Here is a 25702-nt window from a genome sequence, read left to right as displayed (position 1 = left end):
GGGACGAATGTTCCAGACCAAAGGAACAGCCAGTCCAAAGGGCCTGGGGTGGGACCTGTGCCTGTGCCAGGCTCACCAGTGCAATGGGAGGCATCAGATTCTCCGAACAGCCCTGGGAGGTGCATACCACCATTGCCCCATTGCAGGGATGAGAAAACTGAGATGCAGAGCCTATTTAGAATCTTTCCTCGTCTGCTTTGCAACAGTCGCATAAATGTGTTTGGTTGGGGGTGTCAGGAAATATGTGATGTGTATCACATCATCTTTCTTTTTTTGGGGAGGGGGAATGGACTCTTGCTCTGTTGCCCGGACTGGAGTGCAGTGGCTCGATCTTGGCTCACCGAAACCTCTGCCTCCCGGGTTCAAGGAATTCTCCTGCCTCAGCCTCCCAAGTAGCTGCGATTACAGGCATGCACCACCACACCCAGCTAAGTTTGTGTGTGTGTGTGTGTAGTTTTTTGTATTTTTAGTAGAGACAGGGTTTCACCATGTTGGCCAGGCTGGTCTCGAACTCCTGACCTCAGGTGATCCACCCACCTCATCCTCCCAAAGTGCTGGGATTACAGGCGTGAGCCACTGCACCTGGCCCCATCTTTCTAAAACTGGGAAAATTCTGAGTTCTGGAACCATCTGCCCAGGGATTTGGGGTCAGAGATGGTGGGCCTGTCTGATCCTGGTCTTTGCCATGGTTATGATTGTGGCATCCCTGCCTGTCTTCTATCACGTGCCTCAGCCTGTTTTTCTTTTCCCTTGCCAGGCTGCAAGCCCCTGATATCAGACTAACAGGAGCACAGCATTTCATGGTCTAAAGACACTATGTTAGGGTGAAATTCTGTTCTTCTATCTTCCCCCCTTGCACGGAGAGGACCCTCATTCCTACCCCCACCCTCGCCTCACTGTACCAGGCACAGGCAGAGCCCAGGTGCTGCCTCTGCTTGTCTGCAGTTGCCGACGAAGCCTGCGCTGTGCATTCGGCAAGTCTGGAGAATTGAAGACCCAGGCCCTTGGCCATATCACCGCAATGCAGGCCCAGAGGTGGCAGGCGGGAGCTCATCGATGAATCTGCCAGTGTCAGTCCCAGAGCGGACCCCAGAGGTGTTCAGGCGTGGACTCGCACTATCTGACATTTCCATCGATGGTCTGCATGAGGAATGAACGGTGAGCATCCTCTTTCCTTCTCCAGCTGGGGGTGGAGGGTGTGAGCCAGCTCACCGAGAGGAAGCCAGTTACAGAATCAGAATGACTCAGGCTGGGCTCTGTCTGTGGTGCGTGTCTGCAGTCCCAGCTGCTTTGGAGGCTGAGGCAGGAGAACTGCTTTAGTCCAGGAGTTCGAGGCTGCAGTGTGCTATGATCATGCCTGTAAGTAGCCACTGCACTCCAGCCCGGGTAACACAGCGAGACCTCGTTTCTAAAAAACAAAAACAAAATGACTCACTGTAAGGGCGGGGTGGCCAGAAATCAGGGACTGGGAACCTGTTGGGGAAGAAAAATCACATAGCAGCAGCCTCCTCCCAGCCTTCCTGCCTCCAAGTTTGCCCATCTAATCCATCTTACAGAGCTTCCAGCTTAATCGTTCCAATTAATCCTCCTTCCTGAGCCAGCAAACCTTCCATGTTGCTCCTACTTGCTTCCAAAGGTAGTTCAGTCCCTGGCCCCAGTGTCTTTCCCGGGTGTCCTCCTCCTCCTGGAGCACACCAGGCTGCCCACCGGTTGAAAGCCTTTGTCTGGCCGGGTGCAGTGGCTCACGCCTGTAATCCCAGCACTTTGGGAGGCCAAGGCTGAAAATCACCTGAGGTCAGGAGTTTGACACCAACCTGGCCAACATGGTGAAACCCTGTCTCTACTAAAAATACAAAAATTGGCCAGGCGTGGTGGCTCACGCCTGTAATCCCGGCACTTTGGGAGGCCGAGGCAGGCAGATCACGAGGTCAGGAGATCGAGACCATCCTGGTAACACAGTGGCTCCCGTCTCTACTAAAAAATACAAAAATTAGCCCGGGTGTGGTGGCAGAGCCTCAGTTCCAGCTACTCGGAGGCTAGAGGCAGGAGAATAAATGAACATGGGGCCGAGGCTGCACAGTGAGCGAGATCGGGCACTGCACTCAGCCTGGGCGACAGGCCGAGACTCGTCTCAAAAAAACAAAAAACTGCTGGGGCTAGTGGCACACACATCCTGTAATCCCAGCTATTTGGGAGGCTGAAGGCAGGAGAATGCTTGAACCTGGGAGGAGGAGGGTTTGCAGTGAGCCAAATACCACGCCACTGAACTCAGCCTGGCGACAGAGCTTGCAGACCCGTCTAGAAAAAAGAAGGCAGGCCTTGGGTGGCTCCTTTTAATCCCAGCACTTTGGAGGCAGTGAGGACCACAAAAGTCAGAGATCGAGACCACAATTACGTCTCTACTAAAATACAAAATTAGCGAGGAAGCGGTGGTGGAAGCCTGTAGTCCCAGCTACTCAGGAGGAGGCTGAGGCAGGAGGCGTGAACCCAGGTGAGGAGCTTGCAGTGAGCCGAGATGGCGCCACTGAACTCCAGCCTGGCGACAGAGCAAGACTCCGTCTAGAAAAAAAAAAGAAAAGAAAGCCTTTGTCCATGGTGTTCTCTGTGTCTGGAACAGCATCACACTTGCAGGCCAGATCCACATCAGAGGAGACTCTGTTTTTACAACTCTTGAGGGCCTCTCCAGTCCTCCGGCCCCACTCCATTCCACATCCTCACAGTCAACACAGCCTCGCTTGCCTGGATTCTCAGAGCAGTCTCCCAGTAGGCCTCCCTGACTGAGGATAAGTCCCAGCTCTCAACCTGGCACTCAACGGCCTTCCTGATCAGCTGGGCTCCAGCCCTGTGATTCCCACCCACTGTTTGACCTGACACAGCTGCTTAAGTTTCTCTAGTTCTTCTAGATTACCCTGTTCTCTCACTTCAAGACCTTCTTATGTGTGGATTTCCTCTTCCTGGAACACTTCTCTCCCCTATTGGCCCGCCTAACTTTTACTCATCTGTCAGGAAGCCATGTTGATTCCACCTCCTCTAGGAAGCCCTCTTGGATTTAGGGTCCCTCCTGTTGGCTCCCAGAGGTCCCATATCCCTTGCATCATCACAATTCCTCCTCCAGATTGAAGCTGGCTGCTTTGCCAGTCTCCTCTAGGCCATGGTCTCCTGAGGACAGAGCCGCACCCACATTGGCCTCTATCTCCCCCAGCTTGATCAGGGCAGGAGGTGCCCAAGCAAGCCCAGAAGGAAGGAGTGGGAAATGGTCCCACACGTGTATTAAGCTCCCACTCCATGGTGAGTCCAGTCCAGTAGCCTGGATTGCTCGGCCTTTCAGACATGGAGTTACGTCACCATCTGGTCACAGCCTGCAGCCCCAGGCTCTTCTCTTTTCATCTATATAGTGGGCATAACCCTGGATCTTAACAGCCTTGTGAGATGCAAGGAAACACTAGACGCCAAGGGCTCATCCCAGTCCCGGGTAGATGATTTTAAGTATTTCGTGTTCCTATCATCAGTCGCTATTGGAGCTCTGGAGTCAACCTCTGTGGCTTCAAATCTTGGCTTCTCCTCTCCTGGCTGGGTGACTTTGGGCAAGTTACTTAACCCCTCTGTGTCTCAGTTTCCTCATCTGTAAAACGGAACTAATCATAAGCTTATTCTGTCTCTCAGGGTCCTGGAGAGGATGACATCAATTGATATGCATGTAGAGTTTGCACAGCGCTTGATGCAAGGAAAGGGCCGGGCAAATGCTGGCTGTGGTTGTTATTATATCAGGGTCACCCTGAGCATCTGATACCAGTGAAGAGACTCTGACTTCTGGGGAAACTTCCAGAGCTGCAGATCTGAGCCGGGCAGGAGGAACTCTTAGACCTTGTGAAGCCTGAATTCCTGTCCCCTGAAGCTCTTAAAACCATTCCATTCGTGTCTGCCAGTCAGCGTCACCAGGAAGTGCTTCCTTGTATCTGTCCTAAGTCTTTTCTGCGTTGATTTCTCTGGGTTCCCTTCCAGGTCAGATAGGAAGATGAGGGAAGGAGCCTTAAGGCTGTTTCATGTATCAATCCCAGAACTTCCCAGATCAGGCCGGAAGCCAGCAATGTGAGTCTCTGGCTCCTGGCGGGGCCAAGAGCTGGGAGGGGAGGGTTTGCCTGGCTCAGCCTCCTTCGAAGGTCTCCCAGCCACAGCCAGATGCAAAACCACCTTTGTTCCCTGAATTTCAGGCTGTGGGAGGGAATGGGGCCAGTGCCTGGGGTGAGGCTGGGGAGGGAGGAAGAGATGCAAGGATTGAAAATTCGAGGGAGGCCTAGAGCAGGAGGGAGGCAGGACAGGGCACCCTGGGCAGCCAGAGAGGGGCAGGGGTGTGGGAAACGGAGGGCGCAGAGCAGGGGCCAGCAGGGCTGGGAATAGGAGCCTCGGGGAGGCCGGCGAGGCGCGGAGAGGGAGGCCTCATACCAGACACTGTCTAGACGCAGCAATTATTGTCAGCTCGGAACACCCAGGCTCTGCCGGTTCAGCTGAAAGGGAGCTTAACAAAGAAGCAAGGGAGGAAGAAAGCAGGGAGAAAAGCCGGCTCCTGGCCTGTCGGGTTCTTTCTCTGCCTTGGCCACCCCTCTTTGTGTTCCACCAGCCCTGCGGGGGGGACCCCAATGTGAAAGCACAGCTCAGAGATGCCTAATGGGGACATGGCTCCTCCTGGACCCAGGGGGCTTGGCCAGGATCACTGTGTGGGTTTTTGGGAGGGAGAGGAGGGTGCTCTGGGCCGCTTCCTGCACGTGTATTTCTTTATATGGAGGCAGTGAGAACCGAATTCCCAGGGAGACAGCAGGCCCGAGAGTTTGAATTGCGATTCCCCCACCTTCCTGCTGTATATATAGCTCTGGGCTGACTACAGATTTCTCTGAGCCTTGGTCTTCTCGTCTGCAAAACAGGAAAAAGAACACTGCCTGGGCCAGGCGCGGTGGCTCACGCCTGTAATCCCAGTACTTTGGGAGGCTGAGACAGGCGGATCACTTGACGTCAGGAGTTTGAGACCAGCCTGGACAACCCAGTGAAACCCTATCTCTAATAAAAATACATGGCCGGGCGCGGTGGCTCAAGCCTGTAATCCCAGCACTTTGGGAGGCCGAGACGGGCAGATCACGAGGTCAGGAAATCGAGACCATCCTGGCTAACACAGTGAAACCCCGTCTCTACTAAAAATACAAAAACTTAGCTGGGCGAGGTGGCAGGCGCCTGTAGTCCCAGCTACTCGGGAGGCTGAGGCAGGAGAATGGCGTGAACCCGGGAGGCGGAGCTTGCAGTGAGCTGAGATCCGGCCACTGCACTCCAGCCTGGGTGACAGAGCGAGACTCCGTCTCAAAAAAAAAAAAAAAAAAAATACAAAAAATCGGCTGGGCACGGTGGCTCACGCCTGTAATCCCAGCACTTTGGGTGACCGAGTCAGGCAAATCACCTGAAGTCGGGAGTTCGAGACCAGCCTGACCAACATGGAGAAACCACGTCTCTACTAAAAATACAGAATTAGCTGGGCGTGGTGGCGCATGCCTGTAATTCCAGCTACTCGGGAGGCTGAGGCAGGAGAATCGCTCGAACTTGGAAGGCAGAGGTTACGGTGAGTTGAGATGGCGCCATTGCACTCTACCCTGGGCAACAAGAGCGAAACTCCATCTCAAAAAAAGAAAAAAAAATTAGCTGGGCATGGTGGCGTGCACCTGTAATCCCAGTCACTTGGCAGGTTGAGGCATTAGAATGGCTTGAACCTGGGAGGCGGAGGTTGCAGTGAGCTGAGATTGCGTCATTGCACTCCAGCCTGGGTGATGGAGCAAGACTCTGTCTCAAATAAATAAATAAATAAATAAATAAATAAATAAATAAATAAAAGCACTGACCCATGGTTAGATCGTGGTAAGTCTAATTATCTTCCATCTTGGAGGACTCATGCCCTTATACTGTTGGGGACATTTCGGGGCCCCAACGGACCCAGGACAGGCTACTTCCTTAACTAAGGGGCTTACTTCCATTGTTTCTCTGCCCCTGAGGACAGAGGAACCATTATTATCATCCCCATTTTGCAGGTGAAGAAACTGAGGCAGACAGAGGCCAAAGACACTTGCCAGTCAGCAACGGGTTTGGATTCAGGTTTGTCCCTTAACTGTGACTTTCTGTTGCACTGCTGGGGGTGGGAATGCCATCGTCTTGTGTGGTCCGGGAGTCGCAGGTAGGTTCAGAGCCACGGAGGATCGGAGCCCCTTGTCCTCTATGTGTGGATTCAGTACTTCCTTTTTTCCTCTTTGCTTCCATCCCAGGGAGAGTCCTTCCTGTGCTGGATGGGACCTTCCAGGTCCTAAGTTTTTGTGGCTGCAGAGTCAGCTCAGAGCCACTGGGCCAAACTCAACAGACCCACAGACAAACTGTAGCACATGCTCTCAGGCTCAGGGCTGCCGCGTGGCCTTTTTCTCTCTCCTCCTCTCCCTGGCATTTTTTGCAATTTCTGGGACTTTGGGTTCCTCTCTGGCGTCCACTTTCTCTGGGCCTCCCAGGGTCTCTGTAACTGTCTAGACCTTCATCCTCCTCCCACAGCCCAGGCCACTACCCTAGCCACTGTCTGAAACTGACCTCGGCTGAGCCACTAATCCTGGTATTACAGGCAGCTCCAAGCTCAGGAACCCCAAGCTCCATGCTGTGAGAGGACAGACAGGTCCTGGATGCTGCACGGGTGGCCCTGGACGCTGCCTTCCAGTCACTGGGCTCCTTGGGAAGGGGCTCAGATGCTGCTCCAGGGTTCCAGAGTGGCCAGGGTTGGGGGTGGATTTTCAGAGCAGCAGCCTAGGCCCTCCTCCATCCATCATTTCCTGGTCTGGCCTGGCTGGGCCATTCCCTGGTCCTGGAGAGGTTGGAGGTGTCCTAGGGTTGTGCCTCAAGTGGAGCGCAGGGCACTTAGTGCAAAGGACACTCAGTCTCACACACACTCACTCACAGTCACTTATACACTCATGCACACTCACATCTACACTCACACACACATTCACACTCACACACATACACACTCTCACACACACTCATACACTCACACACACATTCATATACACACTCATACACACACACTCTCATACTCACTCTCATACTCTTACACTCACTCTCACACACACATGCTGTCCCAGAGCTAGGGCCCTGCCACCTGTCCCAGTGACACTCCCCCCCACCAGCCTGGGTCCCCGGTTGCTGGGCACCATGACTGTGTCTAGAGCTGAAAGCTCCCTTCCCCTCCCCCGCTCCCACACGCCCGCAGCTGTCCACTGCCTGCAGATCCAGGGCAGACTCATCTGTTTGCATCAGAGGCCCACCTCTCTGGAAGATTCCGGCATGTCCCACCATGCCACATGTGGTTCTCTTTGCCTGTCTCCTCTCTGTGCCTTTGCTCAAGCTGTTCCTCCCTCTGGCACACTGTTCCTGGCTGCCCCCACTTTGTCCCAAAACATATGCCTGGTCTCCCATGAACCTGCTCCCCAATGCTGTCCTCTGCCTCGGGGACAGCATCAGCATCCACCCACTGCACATGCCAGGGTGCAAGGAGCCTCCCCAACCCCTCCGTGGCCTCCTTCACCCTCTAGCCATGCCACACCATGCCCTGTCCCCTGTACCTCCCACACTGTCTCAGCCGGCTGCCACCATCTCCCCTGGATCTCAGTGCGACACTCCCAACTGGCTTCTGTGTCCACTCTTGTCTCTACTATTCTGAGTAAGCTTTGGCGATCTAGTCTCTTTTCTCTATAAAACCCTTCCCAAGCTTCCGGCCACCATAAGACAAGGGCTGGTCTCAGGCCAGATGTCCCCCTCCCTGCCTCTGGTCATACTGATCCCCTCTCAAGCTCTTAGGTCTGTGGCCTGGGGGTCCCCATCCAGACCACCCCTGTCCCTTTCGCCTCCACCAGTCTCTCCTCCCCTCATCAGCCACCCTGGTCCTCAGGCACCCTCTTCCGGGAGGTCTTCTGCGACCTCTGCGGAGGCCAGGCCCAGGGGACCAGCGCTCCCTGCCCGCTACCCCCTTGTCATTCTTTAATGCCTTATTCATCACGATTTGTGCAGCTACCATCTCTCCTGCAGGACTGCTCTGTGGGGGCCTGGCTGTGGCTGTCTTGTTTGTGACTGTGCCCCCAGCACCCTTGTGGGGCCCTCTGTAGGTTTGGTTTTCAGCCTGGCTCCACCCAGAGGCAGGAAAAAGGGAGCCCCAGTCCCTCCCACCCTCTCCTCCAGGAAACCCTCCCTGGGGTATCAGGGGAGGCCTCCTTGCCCCTCCCCTAGGGCTCCCAAGCCCTGTGTCCCAGTGGTCACCCCAAGGGCAAGGACATATTGGCTGGAGAGCCCCCAGGACAGGGCTGCAGCTGCCTTGTGCCTTCCACTCCCCCAAGCCCAGTGCCCCTGGGGCCTGGTTGATGAGGCTGGAGGGCTGCTCTCAGCTGGGGCACCAGGAGGCCAGGATGGAGCCCCACAGAGCCCCAGGGGTACGGGAAAGGTGGCAGTGCCCGCTCGGCATCCATTCCTCCTCCCCAAGCCCTGCCAGCTGGCTTCTCCAGCTCCAACTGGGCTCTGCCTTTCTCTCTCCCTCCATCACCCCGCTGGCTCCCCTCCTTCTCCCCTCCTCTCCTGCTCTCTTTCCCGTTCCCTCCCCTCTCCCCATTCCCCTTCCCGGACCTCCCCCGCCCCCACTTCTCTCCTCTCCTCTCCTCTCTTTTCCTCTCCTCTTTTCTCTGAGTCCTTCTCCCTCGCCTCCTTCCTTTCTTCTTCCTGGGTTAAAAATAATCAACTTTCTGGGAAGCAGCAGCTCCTGCTGAGCCGCCCTCCCCACACTCGGGAGCCCCTGAGAATAGCTTTCTGCGGTTCTCCACTCGAGCCCCTCCCCTCCCCTCGCCGCCTCCCCGCGAGCTGACTAATAAGCCCGGCCGCGCGGTGCCAGCTCGGCTGGAAAGGCGTTAACCGCTTCGTGCCCGGACCGCGCGAACGGGGCGGACGGGCTCTCTGCAGGCCCGCGGGGAGGGGTGGCGGGAGCAGGCGGCCCCGGGACACGGCTCAGGACGAAGCCCTGAGCCGCACGCGGCAGGCCCTCGATTCTTACTGGCGGTGGGATGAATGTTGACCTCTGACCGCCACGCCGGCAGGTCCTGCTGCTGGTGCAGCTAGCAGAGCTTGGTGGCATCGGTGGGCGCGCCAGGTGCGATACCCAGGGGATGGGTCCGGGCCACATGGAGGGCGTGGCTGGGCCGGTTAGGCTCCCTCCCTGTGGCCCGGGGGACTTCTAGGTCCCTGGCACTGGGCACTGCCTGAGGGGAGCCGGGGCTGGGGCCGTTCAAGTTCGGGCCAAGGGCAAGGAAGGACTGAAAACTGTCCTGGGATCCAAGGACGTCCACAGCTGGTAGGGTCTTTAGCGATCACCCACTCTCCTTGCAGAAAGGGAAACTGAGGCCCAGAAGGTGTGACTGAGGCCGGGACGTCTCTCGGTTCCTGTCCCAGACTAAGGGATGCCCGCGGCCCTGGAGCCGAGACTTTCAGTTCGGGCGTTTCTGCAGGGGTAAGGTTGGGGGAGGGGCGGGGTACATCAAGGTCAAAGGTGAGAAGTAGGTGGGGAGAGAAGAAGCGCGGAGCTCTGCGGGGTCCCCGCCAGTCCCGCCCACTCCGCGTGGTCTCGGCATTACCTCATCGCGGCGCGCTCTCATTGGCTAGTTCCCCCCTTGAAGGACGGCCCAATGCGGCGGAGCCCCTTAACCCTTTCTGCCCTGCGGACTCTGCCCTGGCCATGCCACCTGCCTCCGCGGCCCCCAAGCGGCTTTCAGGCGCTGGAGGGCCACGGAGAACAGGGAAAGGTAATGTGGGAGCCGTCTCGAGGCCAGAGAGTACAGTGGTTAGAGCACAGGTCAGACAACTACGTCTTGGGCCCCTGGCCCGCGGCCGGCTGTGTGACCTTGGGGACTGGCTTCACCTCGCTGAGCCTCCGCTAGTTTGCTTAGCTGTAAACAGAGGTGAATGATGTAACTCCTGCCCTTCCCAATCCTTCCCGGTGTACTTGCCAAGTGCCAGGCACACGTGGGCTCTGCGTTCCATTCCACCTTGTCTCCTCACTGCAAGAGGTACAGTTGTTATTATGGGTTTTCCGAGGAGGAAACAGGGCTCAAAGCAGCAAAGCTGCCTCCCAAGGTCACCCATCAAGAAAGTCACAGAGCTGAGATTTGATCCCGAGTTTCGAGTTCTGAGCTGTACTCCTCCCCAGGGCAAGATTCTGCTTCTGCTGGGAGGCGCTGCTTCTAGGAGCTCTCCATCTCTCCCGAAGGAGGGACAGGACTCATACCCAGCTGGTCAGCTGGTGACACATGCCACTGTGGCCAAATAAAACCAGTGACAAGCTGGAAAGCCCAGGACCTCCAGGGACAAGGGACAGGAAGAAGGGCGAGGGCAGGGAGGGGCTGGAGTTGAACCCTCTAACGGGGAGGCAGGAGGACCCTCAGACAAAGGCAGGGGGCTGGACTGAGTCCTGTGAGGGTGCATGGGGTAGGAAGCTCTGAAGAAGCCTGCAGGATCCCCTGGGAGTCAGCCTGCTGGTTAGGGGTCAGCCCAGGGAGGCGGCTTCTCTCTGGGCCGCACCAGGGGTCAGCCTGGGGCAGGAGTGCAAGCTGAGGCCCACATACCTCATGTCTAGGTATTTACAAGTTATAAATCAAGCTAACAAACTGCTAAATAAAATATGTTCTGTTGCCTGGTACGGCGGCTCACGCCTGTAATCCCATCACTTTGGGAGGCCGAGGTGGGCAAATCACCTGAGGTCGGGAGTTCGAGACCAGCCTGACCAACATGGAGAAACCCCGTCTCTACTAAAAACACAAAATTAGCTGGGTGTGGTGGTGCATGCCTGTAATCCCAGCTACTCGGGAGGCTGAGGCAGGAGAATCGCTTGAACCAGGGAGGTGGGGGTTGCAGTGAGCCAAGATCGCACCACTTCACTCCGGCCTGGGCAACAAAAGCGAAATTCCATCTCGAAAAAAAAATGTTCTGTCCTCCTTCCTTGATAAATACACTTTCATAAGGACAAACACACCTGGAAGGCTGGGTTTGTGTTTAGAATTATCAGGCTCCTCGGAGACCGGAGACCGCAGGAGGAGCTATAGCAGGTGGGAGGGTGGGGGTGGGGAGCCAGCCTCAGCCTCTGGCCTCTCCAGCTTCACACTCTTCTTTCCTTTTTGCCCCAGGTTCTGTTCTTTTCCCTGAGGGGCTGTGCATGCTCAGGTGTAGGCACTCCAGGCTGTAAGCACATGTTCTGTCCACACCCCCTGCCAACAGCCACCTCCTGGTCACTCCTGGGGCTTAAGGGTGCCCAAACGGGTGGCTCAGACAACCCTCAGGAGAATGCACCCACGACACAGGCTGAGGTCATTGAACAGGGAACTCCAGGGCCCCAGATGCCAGATCATGGTCAAGGGGCCCATGGCTCCAGCTGGAAATGTCTCCCCAGTCCAGGAGTGCTGCTCTCGAAAGCACAGGGCTCAAGTCTGTGGGCCGAGGGCCCCCGGGTGCTGCAGCAGCTGGGGTGGTCAGAGCTGGACATGGGGTCTCCCTCCCTCCTTGAGCTTGCTCTTGACCGTCACCTGCAGCCACGTACCCCCGCCCCAGTCAGATCCCCCACGCCCCAGCCAAATGCCAACCCTGGGGAGCTTCCCACTTCAATGAGTCAGCTCCCTTTACCCTGTCCCCACTGCCCCCCACCCTTATCCCCCTTATCCGGCTGCTCCACGCCCTGCCTGCTCCCTGGGCTCCTAGCCCCAACTATCTGCCTACCCCCCCACCCCGCTCTGCCACCCTAACCTCCTATCTGCCCTCCTCAGGTCAGCCAGTCAGATCTTTCTAAAATGCAAAGATGCAGGCTTTGGGCTTCCTTCCCTCTCTAACCAGCGCTGGTTCCCGGGCTGTCTACATATCATTCTCCAGGCTCTGGATGTCCCTCCTCTCTTCCCTTCTCCTCTCCTTGGGTTCTGAGCTCTAGCCATTTGGGCCTTCTCTCCAATTCAGTTTTGTGTCATTTCTGCCTCATGGTCTTCATGCGCACTACCCCCTCTACCTGGAACCATGTTTTCTGCTCTTTGTCCCTGGCTCCCCAGACCAGCAGAAACCACATGGCGATGAGCACATGGAGTTGTCAGTTTCCAGTGTGTTTCCTACCTGGCCTGTAGGCAACAGGAGGGCAGGTTGGGTCAGTGCTGTTCGCTGCTCCATCTTCAGTGTCTGGCACAGAGCAGATGTCACTGAAGTTTCATGAGTCACATGCACCTGCACTGGGCTTGAAATCAAGAGACCATGGCAGCTAATGTCTATTGTATGCTCACTGTGTCCCGGGCTCTGCTTTTAAGCATATCATATGTATTAGTTCGCTTATTTCTCACAACAGACTTAGAAACAGGAATGATTACTATCTCCACTCTACAGAATGAGGACACTAAGGCACAGAGAAGTTCAGAGACTTAGACTCACAGCTGCCCAGTGACAGACCCCGATTTGAACCCAGGCCGTGGAGTTCCAATGCTGAACCACGTCTTCCCGTCTAGCCCCAGCTGGGCCAAGGCCTTGCTGTGGGTCCCTGGGCACCACTGTCTCCACTTCTCTGAGCTGCAGCTTTTCTTTTCTTTTTTTTTTTTTTTAGATGGAGTTTCGCTCTTTTTGCCAAGGCTGGAGTGCAGTGGCGTGATCTTGGCTCACTGCAACCTCTGCCTCCCGGGTTCAAGTAATTCTCCTGCCTCAGCCTCCTGAGTAGCTGGGATTACAAGCATGTGCCACCACACCTAGCTAATTTTGTATTTTTTAGTAGAGACGGGGTTTCTTCATGTTGGCCAGGCTAGTCTCAAACTCCTGACCTCAGGTGATCCGCCTGCCTTGGCCTCCCAAAGTGCTGGGATTACAGGCGTGAGCCACTGTGTCTGGCTCTGAGCTGCAGCTTTTCTGTGTGTGCAGTGGGGGGTTGGCCACAGTGGTGATCCCTGAGGTCCCTTCCAGCTCTGACAGCCTGGCAGCTCCTCTGATGATCCATCCTTCAGGGAGCCAAGGACTCCCTGTAGAGGTCCTGCAGGGATGCCCAAGAGTTGGGTGGCTGGGAAATAGCTTGCCATGATTTAGGCTGCAGACCTGAGTACCTGGCCAAGGACCCAGTCGTCCCCAGCAGTCTTGTCATCGTGACCCGCCTTCTTCTCGTAGGAACCCAGGCCGGGCCAGGTAAATGAACTGAGCTGAACTGCCAGGTGCTGGGGTTCAGGCAGAGACTGCAGGCTAGAAGTTGAGGAGGCCGAGTACTGCAGTTGGGTTGGGGGACAGTACTTGGGGCAGGGTTGAGCTTGGGTCCCCACACCAAAAGCTTCACAGTCATCTCACAGACCCTTCAGCGACAGTCCTGAGGGCTGTCCATTTTTTAGAAGAGGACATGACAGGGAGGCATGGGGGGGACAGTGACCTGGCCGAGGTCACACAGCAAGGAGTCTAGATTTGGCTCTTAACCACTCTGCCCCCAGCCTTGGGCAAAGGTGTTCTGTGTAGATGGGAGAGTAAATAGAGAAGTTCTAGAAAGGGTCAGGTGCAGTGGCTCACACCTGTAATCCCAGCACTGTGGGAGGCCGAGGCGGGCGGATCACCTGAGGATGGGAGCTCGATACCAGCCTGGCCAACATGGTGAAACCCCGTCTCTACTAAAAATACAAAAATTAGCCAGGCATGGTGGTATGTGCCTGTAATCCCAGCTACTCGGGAGACTGAAGCAGGAGAATTGCTTGAACCCAGGAGGTGGAGGTTGCCGTGAGCCGAGGTCGCGCCACTGCAACTCCAGCCTGGGCTATAGAACAAGACTCCGTCTTGGAAAAAAAAAAAAGTTCTGGAAGAAACTCTGGGACATGCATATGGGTCCATGTGTTTATACCCATGAGCATGGGTACTCCCTTGCTCCCCATCCCAGCACCTCTCCTTGCCCACCTCTGTCTCACTGCCTTTGTTTATTCGCCTGTGGTCACTGTGGACTCTGCTAGACCCTGAGCCTGTGAGGGCAGCGGCTGTCTTCCTGTTCCCTGCACACCAGCACGTGACTCAAGCACAGGCAGGAGGAAGGCGGATGGAAACACAGGCACAGCCCGTGGCTGTTCCACCGTGTCCAGTCCCTTCCCTCCTCGGGCCTGTTTCTCATCTCTGCATATGCGGTAAAGTGCCTCATCTTTAGTCTGGGCTCAGGTGAGCCGCTGGGTTCCTGCTGGGCCATGGGAAGGGTTCTAACACCCAAAGGGCAGGGAGGATGAGGGCAGACGGCTCAGCTGCCCTCCCTCCATCCCGGGGCCTGCCACCTCCCCTCTGTCTTCTCCTGATTCTGGTCACCCACCAGGAGGGGCTCAATGTTCTGCTCAGCAAGTTCCCTTAACAGGCTGGGCAGCCAGGGGGGTGCTCGGCTGGACTGGAGGAGCCGATGTGAGCCCAGGCCACCCATGGAGGCTCCCCCTGAAGAGGGAACAGACAACCCAGCCACTTGTCAGGAACCCGGACCAAATACGCCACCCCCAAGGCTCGGCACTAAGTGTCCCAGGGGCCTGGAAGGGCAGCAGGATGCTCACTTGGGGGCGGAACACTCACCTGAGGGAGGAACTGTACCTGCTCAGACTTGGGTTACCCACAAACTCAGCCCAGCAGGAGTCTGCTGGCCGCGCTAACAATGTCCACTGTGACACTGCTGAGATTCTGCAAGGTGCTTTCAGTGTTAGCCCATTTTACAGAGAAGAAAGTTGAGGCTCCAGACAGACATGAGCTTAAGCCTCTGGCCCAGTTCAAGTCACCAGCCATTCCAGAGGCCAGGGCCTGGGGCGGGGTATGTGGCACCCCAAAGCCCAGGTGAGGGTGACCTGAGGGTGGAAGTCTGGGCCTGGAGAGGCAATAGAGGGAGTGAGAACGGCTTCTGCCAGAAACAGGGGAGGGGTGTTTGAGACCTTGAAGGAGGTGGGACTGTGACAGTGGTGACTGTGGGAGGGGTCCAGGTCCAAGCAATAACTGGGAGAGACTTGGTGCAGGGCCCTGAGCTGAAACGGAGGAAAATGGAGATGGATTGGTCCCTGCCCTTAATGGGGGGTAAATGCCAAGGCTGGGGGCAGGAGCCCAGAGGAGGGCACCAGGCCAGCCCAGACATGAGCTCTGTGGTATGCGTGTGTTTACTGTGTGGCCAGAGGACGTGAGGAGTGTGTCAAATGGTCTGTGTGATGTTGTGGTGGGGGGATAAGTGTATCAGCATATGGAGTGTGAGTGTGTGTCTGTGTGTGCATGCATGCACGCTAGAGCATGCACTTTTGTGCCTGTGATCTGTGTCATGCAGTGTGACCGTGCTTGTGTGGGATGTGGTCCCTGTGATGTGGAGAGTGTATGCTGGTGTGTGTGTGTGTGTTGTGGGGTGGTGCTAACTGGGACACTCTCCAGGGGAAGAGCCTAGCTCGGATGGAGGTGGAGGAGTTAACCAGGAAAATGGGAGAGGAACCAGCACGTGCAAAGGCCTGGAGGCATGAAGAAGGAGCCCGCAGCACTGGAGGACTTGAAAGTGGTCCAGTGAGGCTGGGGACAGGGAGGGAGAGGCAGGGCCTGGGAGGGACAGGGCAGGCCTTCCTCCACCAGTTTGAGTTCCATTAGCTTGAGGGTGTGTACAGCCAAGAGGGATGGAGGGGCTGAGAGGAGGCCAAGCCACCACTGACCAGGTGGAGGGGTGGGGGGTGAGCCTGGACCGGGCAGGTGCTGGGTGGAGGTGGGGGAGTGAGAGCCAGAGCTTTCAACCAAGCCTCTGGGAGGCTGCAGGGCCTGGGATCCCAGACCCGGGCCTGATCCCTGCTCAGCCCAAGAGCTGTAGCCAGAAGGTTCTTAGTTTCCCCTCAGTAAACTGGGACTCAGGATATTTCTGGAGCACTTGCTCTGTATAACTGGGCAAGGGCTGGGCAGGCATTTCCAGCATGAACACGTCTTCCCAGGCCCACTGGTTGGAGGGCACCGAGGGGTGAGGGTGACCTGAGGGTGAAGTCTGGGCCTGGAGAGGCCATAGAGGGAGTGAGGACAGCCCCTGCCAGAAACAGGGGAGGGGTGTTTGAAACCTTGAAAGGTGGGACCGTGACGGTGGTGACCGTGGAAGGGGTCTGGGTTCGGGTCCCACGGGGGGGCGGTCAGAGGAAAGGAGCCGGAAGCAGGAGCCAGAATTTGAACCCAGGTGGTCTGACTCCAAGAGGGCCCTCTCACCTGACTTCAACAGTGACCTTAGCGGCTTCAACAGTGACCCCAGTAGTGACAATAGTGACTCACCTGCCCCATGGGCTTGAAACTGCGATGGTTGTGCTCTCCTTTGACCCTGTATCCTGGGGGACTCCACACGGTCATTATATTGTTACCGCGCCTTTTTAGAGATGAGAAAACTGTGGCCAGAAGCAGAGTGGCCTGACCAGGGCTCCAGCGCCCCAGTCCTGCTGCAGACGATGTAGGGCAGTTTTCTCAGCACAGGCTGGAAAGCTCTCTTAGGTAACACGTGGAAGGCAGCGTGTGACCCGGCAGAAAGGAACTGTAATTCCGGGTGGCTGTACGACCTTGGACGGTCCTTTTCCCATCTCTGGGCCTCGATTTACCCAACTGTACAATTCGCCCCGTGAGTCTAGGAAGATTCGCTGAGCGTCTGCCAACTGGCAGATGAGGAAACCGAAGTTCAGAGAGTTGAAAGCACAGAGTTGCCTCAGGTCAGGCGGCCGGCACAAGGTGGCGCCGGCTTCGAAGCCGGATTCCGAGGGCGAGCCCTGCCCTCGGCCCCCAGCGGTGTTGTCCTGCCCCCAGGGGGCAGCGGCGCGGGGCCGTTCCAGGCCCTGCCAGCCTGACGTCAGGCCCGGCCGGCGGGGCCTCGCTCTGCACAAACAGACGCCGCAGGCCAGCGTCGGGGCCGGGGGCGGCGATGACTCAGGGCCCCGAGACGGGCCGGGAAGCGGAAAGTTGTGTGCAGATGACATCAGCCGGCCGCGAGGGCGGGAGGGGGCCGGCTCCGGGAAACGGCGGCCTGGCGGGCGGCCCGGCCAGGGATAGGGCGCGGAGGGGCGGCCGCGGGGCGGGGGCGGGAACACCGGGACGGGGCGCTCGGAACCACGAAAAATGTCCCCCCTCCCGCCCGCCCCGGACCCAGGCCCCGGAGCCCGGCCCCGCTTTTCGCCGGCGAGGAGCCGGCTCCACCCGCTTGCAAAGACGCCGCGCTCCCCCGCGCTCCGGAGGCAGCCGCATCCATCCTGCTGCGTGCCTGCATTTTAATTACCGCCGCATTAATATTCATGAGCCAGGACTCGAGGGGGACCGCGGGCTGTCATTTCCCTCGCCCGCCCTCCCCCCACCGCACCCCTCTTCCTGGGCTGAGTCTTGGGCTTTTTTCTTCCCGTTCCCAACCCCGCTCGCACCAACCATTGGTGCTCAGCAGATTTCGGGGAGCGGGGTGGTGTGTGAGCATGAGTGTGAGCGAGTGTGAGTGGGGAGGGCGCAGGGTGGGGGCCGAGTGTGAGTCTGTGCCTACGTCTGTGTGCCTGTGCGTAACGTGCCTATGCGTGCCTGTGTGTCTGTCGGCAGTCCCAGGGCCGTGTGTGCACGTCTCTGATGTCTGTGTGGGGCTTGGAGAAGGGCCAAAGCCTGTCCAAGTTAGCAGGGCCTGACTGTACAAATGGGGAAACTAAGGCCTGGAGAGAGGCTGGGCCTTGTCCAAAGCCACCCCATAGGTCAGCAGCACAGGGGAGCGGGAGACCAGGGTCCTGCGTTTGGCAGGCTCTGCTCCCCGCTCTCCCGTGCTGTTGTTTGTAACAATGGCAGACAGGATGTGCTGAGCGGGCACCTCTTATGTGTCCTTCCCAGCAAACCTGTGCAGCACGTGGTCCTATCCGTGCCCCGTGCAGATGGGGAAACTGAGGCAACTGCTCCAGCCAATGAGGGGTGAACTGGAGCCCAGAAGTGTCTGAATCCTAAGTCCCTGGGTTTAACAGCCCCACTGTGGTGCCTCCTGGGGAATTGTGGAGTGTCCTCACTGGGGTGATCTGGGGGTACCTGGAAGCTCCTGGGTGCCCGGGCATCAGCGGGGATGTTTCCCCAGAACAGTCCACCTTCTGTTTCCCTCCCAAGTGAGTCATCGGATAGGGCTGCCTTCTTGTGGCTTTCCCAGTCCCCCTCCATCCCCTCCCCATCCCTGAAGCCTCCCAGGAGCCACCCTGCACACCACACCTTGCTCCCTGGGCCTGAGGTCAGGCAATCATTCATTCATTCATCCAACAAATCCTTCAGTGCCAGTCACTGTGCTAGGCACTGGGGATTCTCTGCTTCCCACTCTGGTCATCTCTACCTGGCCTAGGCGCCTCCAGGCCCACAAGGGGGCTGTTCACCTCTGTGTGTGAATGCTCACTAGGGGTGGGGGACTAGGGGCACCTGTGCACAAAAGACAGCTCTCACCCAGCCTTGCCACAGAGGTCTGGGGTGCCCACATTCGGTGGCCAGAAAGGGGCTGCGATCATCTTAGGGTTGACGGGGCGGTGGCCACACTAGGCAGCCTGAATCTTTGCTTCTCTCTCCTGCAACTTGTCCTTCTCTGGCCGCCAATCTAAATAACCCCAGAGGCTGGTCAGCCTGCCTTGCCCTGGGTTGAGCCAAGGCCATCCTCCCTCTCACGTCCAGCCGAGAATAGGCGGACTGTTCCCTCGTCTCTGCCCACACAGGGCTGGGCTGCAAGTCGTGTCCCAGCCATGTCCCCTGAGCCTTTTCTCCCCTCCCTTTGGGAGCTCCACAGGAACACAGAGAAGAGGACAGGGGTGCAGCCAGAGGACTTGGGAGAGGAAGCAATAATTTATTTACCTTCACCGGTTAAATAGGAGTTTGCCTAGGAGAGGTGGCCCAAGGACAGGGGACTAGCTCAGAGGCGCGCCCACCTGCAGCCCCCATTCTATAACAGGAACCAGAGCAGGCCAAAGGCAAGAGACCTGGGGAGACTGGGAGGACGGATTTTCTCCTAAAGGGCCTGAGGCAGTACAGCCTAGTGGTCTGGTCCGCACCCCTGGGTGGGTCCATCCTGGGTGAGAATCCCCCTCCCTCCTCACTGTGAGGGCCTCTATTTCCTGATCTGCAAAACTGGAAAAATAACTTTTTTTTTTTCAGGTTTATATTCAGATCAAGAGACACTGCCCATACAGCACCTAGCACGGTGGCTGGGGCTCTTTCATAGGGTGATCTGTCCTCAAGGACATAGGGAGGCCTCTGGAATCACTGTCCCCATTTGGCCCAGAATGGGATTTAAGGATCAGTCTGTGTCCCACAGTCTAACCCATGGGGAGGAGTTTGGTAGGGACAGACTGCTGGGAGGAGGAGGACCAGCCTGAAACTGTCATGGGTCAGGCAAGGCTCAGGCTCTAGGTACGAGAGGGATCTCAGAGGCCCCACGGCCCTGCCTGCTGGGCTCCGTGTAGACCTGCCAGATGGCCCATCACCCAAACAGCCAGAGCCGCAGTGAGAGGGGCAGCCTGGCCCGCCAGCTCCTGGCTCCCTTCTGCTGCCTGTGTCTCTTTGCTTCCTGGCTCCCCTCTGTCTTTTGAAAATGTCCTCCCTTCTTTTGTTAGAATAGTCATACCTGTACATGGCAAACACACACACACACACAGACACACACACACACAACCATTTTTTTTAAAAAGGAAGCACTGGCCGGGCGCGGTGGCTCAAGCCTGTAATCCCAGCACTTTGGGAGGCCGAGACGGGCGGATCACGAGGTCAGGAGATCGAGACCATCCTGGCTAACACGGTGAAACCCCGTCTCTATTAAGAAATACAAAAAACTAGCCGGGCGAGGTGGCGGGCGCCTGTAGTCCCAGCTACTCGGGAGGCTGAGGCCGGAGAATGGCATGAACCCGGGAGGCAGAGCTTGCAGTGAGCTGAGATCCGGCCACTGCACTCCAGCCTGGGCGACAGAGCGAGACTCCGTCTCAAAAAAAAAAAAAAAAAAAAAAAGGAAGCACTGTAAAAGTTCATGCAATGCATCCTGACGCTGTCATTCCAGGTTTCGTGTACATTTCCAGGAGATTTCTCCCCCTACAGAGCTGTCTTTGTAAAACTTCCATAGGATGACATCCACCTCTGCTCAAAGGCCTTCGATGGCTCCCCGTTTTTATAAAGCAAGGTAGCTTCCTCCAGACTTCGCAGCCTGGCCCAGGTTTGGCAACACCATTCTCCTTCCTCTCCCCATTACCCTCCCTGACGCTGGGCTGCGGGGCCTTCCTCAGAGCGTGGCCTCCTCTCCTGCCACCATGCCTTTTGGCTTTGCTGTGCAGACCTCTGGGAATGGCCCGGTGCCTTCCACTGAGACTTCTCAAGACCAGCCTTTGCTGTCCCCCAGCCTCCGTGCCTCCTCCCCCAGATCTCTTCCCTCCCCATCCCTTACACCAAAACCCACCCCTCTCTCTCCCGGTGCCCTCAGGACTGGTGGATGCCTCTAGGGTGCTGCTTTTCACATCTAACTGTCGGGAGCGCCTCCTCCAATCTTGTGTCCCCACTCAGCTATGAGCATCTCAAAGGCTGGGGTCCTGGCATCTTTATTTTTGTTGCCACCTAACTTGATGCCCTGCACATAGTAGGTACTTTAAAATGTTATATTTAAAAAAATTAAAGTTGCCCTTCCTTCCCTCCTTCCTTCCTTCATTTTTTTTTTTTTTCCAGAGTCTTATTCTGTTGCCCAGGCTGTATGGAGTGCAGGGGCGCAATCATGGTTCACTGCAGCCTCGACCACCCTAGACTCAGGTGATCCTCCCACCTCAGCCTCCTGAGTAGCTGGGACTTACACGTGCGCTCCACCAGGCCTGGTGGAGCATTTTCATATTTTTGTAGAGATGAGGTTTCGCCACGTTGTCCAGGCTGATCTCAAACTCCTGGGCTCAAGTAAGCCTCCAGCCTCAGCCTACCAAAGTGCTGGGTTTACAGGCATGAGCCACTACACCCTGCCTACTTTTTCTTTAGAGATTCAGACTCTGAGCCAGCAAATGAGGGTTGAATCGTGACTCTATCATTTCCTAGCTGTGTGTCCTTGAGAAAGTGAATCAACCTCTCTGAGCCTCAGTTACCTCATCTGGAAAAGAAAGTTAATAATAAAATCTCCCTTCATGAGTAACAGTGGTAACAGTGCATGTAAAACATCTAGCACTAGCCCGGGGCAGAGAGTAGCCAGCAAGCTCTGATGTTACTCAGTTTTGTCTTACTCAGTCTCATTCAGACTTGTCCAAAGTCACCTGTCCAGTTTGGGGCAATGCTGGGACGCTCCCACTGTCTCTTCCCCCTTCAATGCTACTTCCCTGTAGCGGGAGAGGGTTCCAGGCCATTGTCTCTGTTTTGCAGAGAAGGAGAACCAGGTTCAGAGAGGTTGAGTTGCTCACCTAGGGTCACACGGCCCTGAGAACAAAGCAAGGGTCTGTTTGTTTGCTAAGTTCCCGGTGAGTTCTTTAGGTTGCTCAGGATAGGGAAAACCTCAGTGAGGCCCACCATCCTTGCGGAGGGGCTCGTATTCCTGTGGCCAAGACCTGGCAAAGTGGGTTCCTCAGGGACCAGGGAGTCGCCACAAGTGCTCTAAGTGGGACATCACTAAGACAAACAGCCAGCATTTCCTGGGTGCTTTCCCCAGGCAGGGAGCTGTGTTAAGTGTTCATGGGCACAGCTTCCTTCCATCCTCACAGCAACCCTGCTATCCTGCATTCCAAGGGTGGGTGCTCACTGAGATCCCGGGTAGGGGCTAAAGGAGGCGTGGCGCCAGCACCTGAACCCTGATCTCGCTCCTACCCTGAGCCTCTGTGGACCACCGAGGACAATGGGCTTTAGCCTGTGCTGTATCAGCGCTAGGACTCAGCAGGAGACCAGGCTCTACCCCCAACGCCCCCAACCCAAGTTGGGGGTGCTGCTTGGGTCTCATAGAACATCTGGGGGTCCCCCCCAGCCCTGGCCCCACAGAGCCGACCCAGCTGCGTCTCTGAGCCGCACCCAAAATCTTCCCAGCTTTGCCAGGGAGACTGGAAATTTCTGCTCAGCAGCTTCGTCTGGGATGATTTCGACACTTGGCTCGGTGGGGTCGAGAGGAGGAGCCAGGCCACTCAGCCGCTCAACATTCTGGAACTTCCCTTGGGTCACCGGGAGCGGGGGTTTGCTAGGCCTAGGTGAGCCCCTCCGAAATGATAAAATCAAACAACAGTGACGAAGTACCGAGCGCTTACCATGTGCTGGGCCCTGTGCCAAGTCAGGACTGGCTGGGCCTCACGGAACCTTCCGGCGCCCGGGCAAGGCCAGCACTGTTACTAACCATCTCGCGGACTGCTCCTGACTGGGGCCTCTGTTAGCATCCAGGAGTCTCCTCCTCGGATACTCTGAGTCCCCCCTCCAGAGACCCCAGGCTCCGGATTCTCTCTACGGGGCCGCTGACATGCTCAGCCCTGGTGAACCCACTCTTCCAGACACTTCCACCCACGCCCGGCCCCGGGGCTGGGGGCGTCGGGCAGAGCGCCGGTGAAATTCTGCCAATGGCTAAGGCGCCTACTGTGCTCCTGGCTCTGCGAGGGTTGGGGGGCTGTCACCAGGCCCAAAGTCGCCAGGGAAGAGGGGCGTGAATGACGAGTCTCAGATCCGGGCAAAGGATCGGAGAGGGGATTAGACACCCCGGGCAGGCAGCGGAGGCCGGCCCTGCTGAGCGACCCCGGGCAGCGACGACCCTCAGGGGCTCAGGCTCCACGCCCATTAACTCGGTGTCAGTCCCTTCCATCCCGGGGAGCCGAGCTGCTGGGAAGCAGCGCCTGGGGGCGCCGGCGACCGGCGGGGGCCGCCTCCCTGCTCCCCCGCCCTGGCCCCAATCGCCGGGCGCAAGGCGTGCAGGGCGCGGCGCGGGCCAGGGCGCCCAGTTCAGCGGAAAGGAATGCCTCGCTCGGCGCGGGAGGCCGTGGCCCCGAGGCCGTGTCCACCCCTGCCCGCCCCGGGCCTCATTTACTGCGGTTCTGAAGCTCGGCTCGTTTCACCCGCCGGGTCCCGCAGGGTGACTCCCCCAACGATTGCGGTCCCCCGCTCCCCGCCCCCGATCGCCGCCGGCGGACCCCAAAGTCGGGGCGAGTCTCCAAACCGGGGAGCCAGCCCCGCCCTCACGCCGCGGCGGCGCCCTCCCCTCCCCCTCCCCGCCGCCCGCCTCTCCCCCTCCCCCCTCCATAACTCAAAAGCCTGTCAAGCTGGTTCCAGACTCCTGGCGCCGGGCTCCGCTCCAGGAAAGAAAAAAAGGAAAGAGAAAAAGGGAAAAAGCCGGCGCGAGGGAGCGAGAGAGGCCCGCGGAGCAAAACCGTGCGCCCCGGCACGCACAGCCCCGCGGCGCCCGAACCCCCGCGCCCCTAATCCTAACGCGGATCCCCGTCCTAGGGACACCGGGCGCGCGCGCGACCCCGATCAATTATTTATGGGCGAATCAATTATGTAGCCGCCCGGGGCGGGGGCGGGGGCGGGGGAGGCCGGGAGGGGCGGTGCGACGCGGAGACCACCCGGCTGCAGTGGCGGCTCTCCCGCCGGGCCTCGGGGTCGGGTCGGGAGGCGTCCCCACGCCGACCGGGGAGGGTCCGGTTGTGAGAAAGCTGCCTCGGGGTGGGCTCCGGGAGGAGCGCGGGGGAACCTGAGGAAGCGGGAGAGACGACTCGGAGACCTCCCAATTAGATTGGGAGGGGAGATGGGGGCGGGCAGCGGGGCTGGGAAGAGCGGGCCGCGGAGACGGGGGCGTGGGAAGAGTCTGGCCTAGGCATTTCTTCCCTTCCTTCCTTCCTTCATCCCCATCCTGACTGCAAGCCCACTACGTGCCACTGCGCCCACAGCAGAGGGCGGTATTAGGGAGGGGTTAGGCGCAGGAAGGAATTTCGAGGTACAACTGGGTCCAAATCCGGATTTGTATCCTTTTCTCCCCTGCTGTGTGGCCTTAGGCAACGGCTTGGGCTCTTGGAGCCTCCATTTCCTCATCTGCCAGCGGTCTTCAGGACGTGGGAGATGGGGCGCTTGGGCAGAGAGTGTTGTGAGGGTGCGGTTGAAGGGAAATCCTGTCTTTGGGAAGCTTTACATAGAGGGGAACATGCCCAGTTCCCCAGTATTCCCCAACTTGTAGCCCCGACTTTGGGTCCCGTATAATCTGCCTCTCCCCGGGACCCACACATTTGAAGGTCGTTATTAAAACCAGTGCCAACCCCAAGGCCACTGCTCAGGGTGCTCACTCCTAGCTGGCTTCTCACCAGCCTGGCCCTGCAGAAGGTCGTGCATATGGCAGCCAGAGGGGCTCAATCTAGTCCTTTTACTCCCCACCTCTGCTGTCTCTCCCCATTCTCTGCCCTTCACATCCCCATCTCCATTTCTTCTTCCAACCTGCTTCTAGTCTGGGCTGAGATTGGAGCCCTGAGGCCACGGGGGCTACAGGACAGTCAGAACAGGGGTGGGGGCTCAGCTGGCCCTCCCTGGACAAATGTCCCCCTTGTCTGGGGTGTCAAGGCCTTCTACTTCCAAGATTCAGAAGTGAAGGCGGCTTCCATCTGCGACCCAGGATTGCCTAGCGGTGTGCCTGTCTTCTTTCACCAAAACTTGCAATCACTCTGTTAGGTGAATGGGGCAGATCCAGGTTTTTTGGGGCCTGAAGGTTTTACAATCTTGGGGACCCACTTTAAGAAGGCTAGTGCAGGGTTATGAATAGGCGGTTAAGCCCAGGGCCTTGGTAAATGACGGTCCTAGGAGCTAAAGCTTCATTAGCCTCTTGGTAACTCACCTGTGTAGATGGACAACACAACTGTCATCCCTTTGCAGAGGTGGAGACAAAGCTTAGGCTGGCCCAAGGTCACACAGGTAGAAAGGACAAGATGGGATCAAACCCAGGTCCTACCCCACAGGCAGCAAGCACCCTGAACTAGCTGCCTCAGTACGAATGCCACCTTCCATGTCATCTGCCCCATGCCACATCTCACCCGTCCCCACCAGTGCCCAGCCCAGGCAGGGTCAGGCAGAACAGCCTTTGCTTCCAGAACAGTCTGTGTCCCTCCCTCCTGAGGCCTCCATGTCCCAAGGCTCAAGCCTCAGAGACTCTGTCCTGTGACAACACTCACAGCTCTAGGAAGCAGGTCTCTTCTAAACTTTTGATTCCAGCGATGGTAACCTGCTCACTTCAAAACTCCAGCTGCCCTGCCGACCTGGAGGGAGCGTGCCCCTGTTCCACGGTGGGCTCCCTGGCGTTCGGGGCGGGATCTGTTTTATTTGGCTCAGTATTCCCAGCTCTTGACGCAGTACAGGCATAGAGCCGACAGTGACTGTAGCAGTAACGTCTATTCCCAACCTTGTGGAACAGGATGTTGTTAAAATGCAGATTCCCGGGCCCCCCTCAGATTCTGCTGAATCAGATTCTCTGTGCTGCACAGGGCTGGGGACTCGGCGTTTTACAAGCTCTCTTGGGTGCATTTCAAGCATAGTAAAGTTCGAGACCACGGATCTACGGCCAGAAAGGATCACATGGTTGTGTCTAGACTAAGGCTCTCTCACCAGAGGGAGGTATCTCCCCTAAATGGGACTGATTTCACCAGTTCCCCAAGCTCTTCCGGCTGAGATCAAATTATTTCACTTCTCAGGCCGGGCGCGGTGGCTCTCCCCTGCAATC

At 57.4% G+C, this 25702-nt stretch overlaps 1 long non-coding RNA gene and 1 pseudogene across 2 annotated transcripts; both read right to left on the bottom strand.

Annotated features, from left to right (window-relative positions):
* Positions 1-277: 277 nt before the first annotated feature.
* LOC101020061 lies at positions 278-17098 on the bottom strand. Of its 2 annotated transcripts, XR_002517425.2 has the most exons (3): positions 16324-17098; positions 12193-12310; positions 464-1408 (listed from the first exon to the last, which is right to left on the bottom strand). It is a non-coding gene; the product is annotated as an uncharacterized LOC101020061 (long non-coding RNA). The 2 variants fall into 2 exon arrangements; XR_004178026.1 differs by lacking the exon at positions 12193-12310 and having other exon boundaries at positions 278-1408.
* On the bottom strand, positions 13833-16325 carry LOC110741356 (annotated as a pseudogene).
* Positions 17099-25702: the final 8604 nt, after the last annotated feature.

This window comes from Papio anubis, chromosome 13, assembly GCF_008728515.1.
Source record: "Papio anubis isolate 15944 chromosome 13, Panubis1.0, whole genome shotgun sequence".
Lineage (NCBI taxonomy): Eukaryota > Metazoa > Chordata > Mammalia > Primates > Cercopithecidae > Papio > Papio anubis.
The sequence above is the reverse complement of the archived record's forward strand: the minus strand, read 5'-3'. Positions and strand labels throughout refer to the sequence as shown.